Source organism: Aquila chrysaetos, chromosome 4 (genome assembly GCF_900496995.4).
Source record: "Aquila chrysaetos chrysaetos chromosome 4, bAquChr1.4, whole genome shotgun sequence".
NCBI lineage: Eukaryota > Metazoa > Chordata > Aves > Accipitriformes > Accipitridae > Aquila > Aquila chrysaetos.
In genome coordinates, this window is record NC_044007.1 from 59,796,166 (window position 1) to 59,802,850 (window position 6,685).

Below are 6,685 nucleotides of genomic sequence, written 5' to 3' on the forward strand. Positions count from 1 at the left end.
CACCTTTCTTGAAGGACAGTGCATTGGAGTAAGTGGACCGCACTACAGTATGCATAAAAAAAAAAAAAAAAAAAAGTTGGGTTTCAAAATAAAATAATAGGGTGTGCAGTGAAGTGTCTCATTCCAAACCTCTCTTCAAAGTATCCTAGAGAGTTTTCCAAATAATGGAAAACTATTCTACTGGGTTCCTGCTGCTTTCTCTGTGAGAAGGTCCTTGAGCTGCAAGATTCCACAACAGGTGTGAGATGGAAAGTGTTCACTTCTCCATTCCCTGCATGCCTCCTCCACAACAGCTCTCCAAACACTTCCAGATGGAAATCAGAAACTGACATGAAAACAATCCTCTTTTGAGATAAGAAAGGGGGAAAGGTGTTTCGTGAAAGACTTTAAACTTTCAGATTTGATTCCCACCCAACCTCCCTCTCAAACTTAAATGCAACTAACTTTTGAAAGGCTTTAATGAAGAAAAGAGAAAGAGACTGGAATAGACCATCTGAGTAGTCAGTGCTCTTGACTGGGATGGCAAGGGTTCAGATAGATTTTTACAGTTTATTCTAACAGCTTCTGGACACTTGCATTTTCAAATTAGAAACATTTTGTCTGAATATTCTGTCAGCTTTTTTCCTGCACTGAAAAGCAATAGACATGACTAACAGAAAAGTCATTGTTATTTACTGAATTCAGAGGCATTTGAAGAAAAAAAAATCAAGTACAAAGGCTTACAAAATTTGTAAAGGTGCATCTGTAAGTGCAGAAGAGTTTACTGATCTTAGATCTTTGAAATCCTCCAAGGTAGTCAAAGTAAGTATTTCCAACAAGGTACATCACTTAATTCCTTTTGTTTCAGTCAGAAACCCTGTACTTCTGCTTGAAAGACTATCAAGAAAAGAGTGGTCAGAACTAATTTGAAATGTTTATAATGGGAAGGCAATCAGAGATTTTCACACTGTAATTGATACTGAACATAATACAAAACCGGAATGTTATCTGTCTAATCAGGCTTGATCTCTTTTTTTTTTTTTTTGTTTGTTTGTGAAATGCTGAGGGGTGTGAGGTTTTACTTTCACTTCTTTTTTTTTAATTCCTTCAACAAAAACTTTTACAAGTTCACACAAATGATGCATATTTTCTATTTTACTTTCCAAACAGCTTGCATGCACATAGACCTATAACAGGCAAATTGTAACTCTTCTTCAGATACTGATTTCCCTGACATCCAGCAGCCAGTCTCTATCTTGAGTTGTTTACCCTTCTCTGTATGTTGTTTCCCCATTCTGTTTCATGTCACACAGCCTAGACTTGATTATTGATATCTGCCTCAAATACTGTTACCTCTATTGCTGATTTCTGGACTAGTGACTTTGACCCTTACATTTACCTCCATCAACGCATTCCTTCCCACAGCAGTTCTTCTCAGCTGAAATACAATGCTCTGCATTGACTACCAAGACATATAGGGAAAGATGTTTAAGCATGGGGAGATATACACATTCATCTCTGTTTTCTGCATTAGTGTAGAAACATATATGTACAAGAAATGAACATTAAAAATAAAGACAGACAATAAACACTAAGCTTTAACTCTTTTGAAAATCTTTCCCATGACAGAAGTACACATTCTTATTGTATATACATACTACTCCTTTCAAAAATCTGAAGTGTTTGAATAACCAAAGCTGAAATTGGAAGGATTATCTGTAATCCTCAAGCATTTCATCTGAAGAACTGATGACTTGCACTCTACCTAGCAACTTAAACCTCAAGTAGGGTTAGATGATGACTGACATAGTAGTCATTTGCTCATCCTCATTTCAACCGTGTACTTGTGCTATTCCACAAGTGCCATTCTGCTATTTGAAATTATTTGTCTTGCCAGTAGCTTTTAAACCAGACATGAAAAAAAATCATTTTCTAGCAGAACTTTTGAAATTACCTTTTACCTTCTGAATCAGTGGGTTTTAATGTAACCATTTATAACAGTTGGACTGATTCAAGAACTTGTTCAATCAGCAGCTCCTTTTATGAATATTCATCTTCCGCTTATCTTAAAATTGGATTTCATAGCTGTCTGTTGCCCGCTGCTTAGAATCATTCAAGCATTTGGCATAGACTTGTGTTATGTTTGCACTTTTGGGGGGTAGATTCAGCCTTTTGTTCACAGTCACAAGGTGCTTTGCCCACAGCCAAACCAGTAGTCATCTCCTCTGGGTGGGAGGATGCAGCTTCCCTGCACGAGACGATGGAGTGCTGAAAAAGGACTTTCTGAAGGTAGAAACATACCAGTCAAATGAGAGAACTGGATCCAGTATAAATGTAGACTGTATGAATCTGCCAATTGGCATCCCCGTACAATGGAGGAGAGGCGTAACAGCCCATGGGTAGAACAGTCCCACCTCAGGCTTTGTAGCTGTTAGGAAAAAGCTTTGCACACATCTTGTACCTCTGCCTCTTCCATCCACTGTGTGAAGGTCTAAAACCAAATGGTTGGGCTATTCAGCTAAAGGAGAGTACAAGAAAATTTTTGCCTTCAAAAGAAGAGACAGAGAGAAAGAGAGAGAATAGCAGTGATCCAGTGGTGTATATGCCACAATAATACCAGGCGAGAGGAGCACAAATGGCATAGGCATTCACACAATACTGTTTGTTACAGTTTTTATAGTCCTGAGCAAAAGTGGATAGAGTATGTCAGAGCTAGGTGATGCTAGTAACTTTTTCCTAGCCAAATACAACAGTTAAATTTAATTTTGTATTGCTGTTCCATGGTTATTAAAACAGTGACTGTGTGAAAAATGATATTGTCTTAAAGGATATGCTTCTTTAGGGTACACTTTCATAATTTGCCAGAGATTCACCAGCTTTAACTGAAGTCCAGTCAAATCTGTTAATTAAAACTAATGGAGCATCTGTCCCAGCTCTGCTTCCCTCTTCATAATTGTGCCCCCTGCAGAGCTATTAAAAGAGAGGAAGAACAAACTTGAACTGTATTTTTGTGTGCCTAAAATAACAAGATGTCTTGTGTCAGAATATTTATTAGTGTTAATTCCCCAGACTGACATTTAGATTTCAAGTTGATTTTTAGGAGTCAGGTTTAGTTGGATTTTAAAAAGTATGATTAGCAGGTTTTCAGTTAGGGACAAACAAATAAAAATTACTGTTTGGTGTTAAACATGAAATATTCCCATGATAGCTTTATTCAGCAAAAGTAATGAATAATCATATTCAAGACCCATCCACCCAAAACCCACTACTAATTTTGATTAGCCAGAATATTATGAGGTTGTGTGGGTCCTTTTTTTTTTTCCTTACAAGAAAACAGCACTTTGCTTTCATGTATACTGCATGACTTGGTTCTGTACAAGATTCAGAACTTGCATTAGCGCTGCCAATACCACAGAAAGAGTGTGAGTGGCTGAGAAAAAAATTAATTGAGGTGGCATAAAATCCAGACAGCTGTGCTAATCACATTTAAGATTTGTCTCATAGATGACTGACCACCAGGTTTCTAAAACAGACCTCATCACTTTTCTCTCCTAGGTTTTATGATCATTTTAATGTGTTTTACCATTATTCCAGATGTATGCTGCTGTCTAGTTTCTCTTAATACGTGAAAACTGAAAAAAGTTTTACACCCTGGTATCTAAGAGACCTTCTGATCACGAAACATTTCATTTATTGGCTTACTGTGAGGTGACATACAGTACATTTGGCAAACAGAAGCAACTATGGTGGCATGGCCATGAAACTAGTCTCCAGGTCGCAGCAGATTCAGGTCCCTTCTCTCTGTAAAAGTTAGGTTTCCTCTGAGTATATACAAAGGTATGATTGCATCACTCCTGAAGTCTGTACATGAATTCAAATTCATTTAAGACTATTTTTAGAGCCAGAGAGAAATTAGATGTCCCAGGCCCTGAGGAATTTCAGTGTCACAATGTCTACTTTTTTCTCAGGTGGTAGTGAGAACTGTCTGATTTATTTTAAAATAGAAAATTTTCAATAGCAATATATTGTAATATATTCATTTTTTATTTTATCTAAGCTTTTAAACCCCCCCCCCCCCCCCAAAAAAAAAAAAAATTAAGTGGAACATCCCTATACAATTCAGGTTTTTAAGAGATAGGCAAGGGCCCTGTAACCTGAAATGCAGACTTTTCTAATATGTACAGGATGAATCCATTTCAGTCAATACTGACTGATGGAATTAAAATTGCAGTGAACTTTTCTCAGTTTAAGCATAAGAAATATAAAAAAATCAGTAACAATCCTAAAATGAACATACTCATAATGAATGTTATTGGTGCTCACAGTACAAATCAACATAGAAAATCAAAAGCTTACTCTCAGAGTGAGCAGTATGAAAAATGGTTCCAGTTAGCTTTGATCCGTCATTACAACTTTCTGACTTGGAAACACTTTACATGTTCAAAACTGGTCAATGATTCACTCCACAGTCATTAAACAAACATCAGCACTTGTAGAGATCCTCAGTGCTGTAAGAAGAAAGCTAATTTTCAATTGTAGCAAGCTGTAACAGAGATAAAAGAACAAATTTTCAGGACTAATATCACATCAAAATAAGCTGCGTGTCTTTATACTCAGTGACTTGTTGTAATTCTAGACTATTGACTACTTCCATGGAGCATTTTTTGGATGCTGTCCATCTTCACGGTGGATTATTTTTGCAATACATACACTTCACTAAAGCATTTAAAACCATTATCCTTGATGTAATACAAAGATGACATAGGTTATTACCATTATCTGGCTACTCTTTGGCCAACTACATGCATGATACAAAAATGTTATTTAAAGTAAGCATAATTTCTCCCTTTCTATATCATTGCTATTTGTTACTATGGTCATAATCAGTGATCGATAGTGGCTATAACCAACTAAGACAGGCACTGAGCATCAGTCATTACTCAATCTAGAACTGAACATGTGTTATCAGTCACTGGTAGGAAGCACATCCGTTTTTTTAACATGAATGAAAACGAGTTTTTTAACAAATGCCATGTCAACTTCTGACATAATAAAAATCAACACTAGCATTCTTCTATTTTTTTTCTGTGTAAAAAGGCTTCAAATGTGAAGACAAAATACCCATACCTAAGAAATGCAAGTAAAAGTGGTGTAAATCGGCATAGTGATACTGAAAAATAGGACCTTTCTTGTGGATGATTACCCTTTCAGATGGCCTGGAAGAGAGCACAGACTGGGGTAATGCAAAAACTGGTTGTACTTCCTCAAACCATACTTAAACCTATACTCCACTCATGTATGTTCTGAAAATTAATTGCCCAAGCAGAGCATTTAGATTTTTACAATATGATAATTTCTGTTCTTATAGGTAAAGTTGGATTAGTAAGGAAAAAAAAGACATTAACAACATGGACATTTTAAACTGCCATCATTTCACTTTAGAACGAGCATCTGGCTGAGATATATGGGCCAATCTAATCCTCAAAGTAAATTTTTTGCAGCTCATTTACACATCACTGAGTTTATATGTAATTCAGCCCTCATCTAGAGGTGGTTTTTAGGGACAAACAGTTAAAGGAAAGTTCTTTCCCTTTTTCAGTAGAACAAACTGGACTGATTTAGTCAATGCTGACAAAAATGATACAAAGTGAGTATTAATCAAATTATGGTAGCAGACAGAAGGAACAATACATTGGTCCTGATATAATGAAAAAACCCACAATCAGTGTTTCCAATTTGTGAAAATAAAAGCCATAGCAGACTGAATTTGGATTCTTAGTTTGTTAGCGTCAAAGTGTAGCAGTGACAGAGTTAATCTTAGAAGATGTGACTCTCTGAAATTTCTTCATGGAAGCTATAATAATAACAGTACTTTTCAGTACGCATTCACCAGGAGAAAGAAAAAACATATAGAAGTATTACTAGTTACTCCAACTGCTTTGCAAGGTGCATATATCAAGGTCATTTCAACATAAACACTGAGAGAAAACTCATCGATGAAACTGGTTGTTCTAGACATAGATTTCCTTACTTCTGCACAGATCTAGAAGATGGAAGATGTGCATCAACACACCCTATTTCTTCTCCAACTTTGTAAAAGCTAAGTAGTAGGTATGAAAGTGCTGTGTTAAAGTACAAAGTCTCCACTTCTGGCCCTCAGAACTCACATAAACCTGCTGTAAAAAGCACATATATTATAAAGTTGTACGTTGTCTCTATGTCTGTTTTGCTGCTTGGCAGAAAGATATAGGCTCGTACCTGTCAAAGAAAATTTCTCTCCAGTGGTATAGCATCCACATTTTATCAGAACGGAAAACTTTAGTTTTGGTAAAAACATTAAACCCACCTCTGATCTGACAGGAGATCCTGGGAAGACTAAATTTCCAAAAATATAGCAGCTAATGTTATCTGGTTTATCTGCAAAAATGATTATATTGACCAAGTGAAAAACCTTTGGAATCAGCAAATTTTTGTTTCTGTACCTCAGCGTGTTAGCACCAAATGAGAGTGGAAGAATACCACTTTCACATATATTGCAGCAAATACATACAGATCTGTACATTTGACTTTGAACTTCTATTTATGCTTAGATTTTTGTCATTTAAATAATACTAGCAATTGGGAAGACTATATATTTGTATTTTGTTTCTTAAAAATAGCTTTTTCAGTACAAAGGTTCTCTTGGACACACTTTATATTAAGGCTA

The 6,685-nt window shown here is 36.1% G+C and overlaps 1 long non-coding RNA gene across 1 annotated transcript; it reads right to left on the minus strand.

The window, feature by feature from the left end:
* Positions 1-2,607: 2,607 nt before the first annotated feature.
* On the minus strand, positions 2,608-6,395 carry LOC121233275. Its single transcript, XR_005932301.1, has 3 exons — positions 6,326-6,395; positions 4,336-4,522; positions 2,608-2,949 (listed from the first exon to the last, which is right to left on the minus strand). It is a non-coding gene; the product is annotated as an uncharacterized LOC121233275 (long non-coding RNA).
* Between the last annotated feature and the right edge of the window lie 290 nt (positions 6,396-6,685).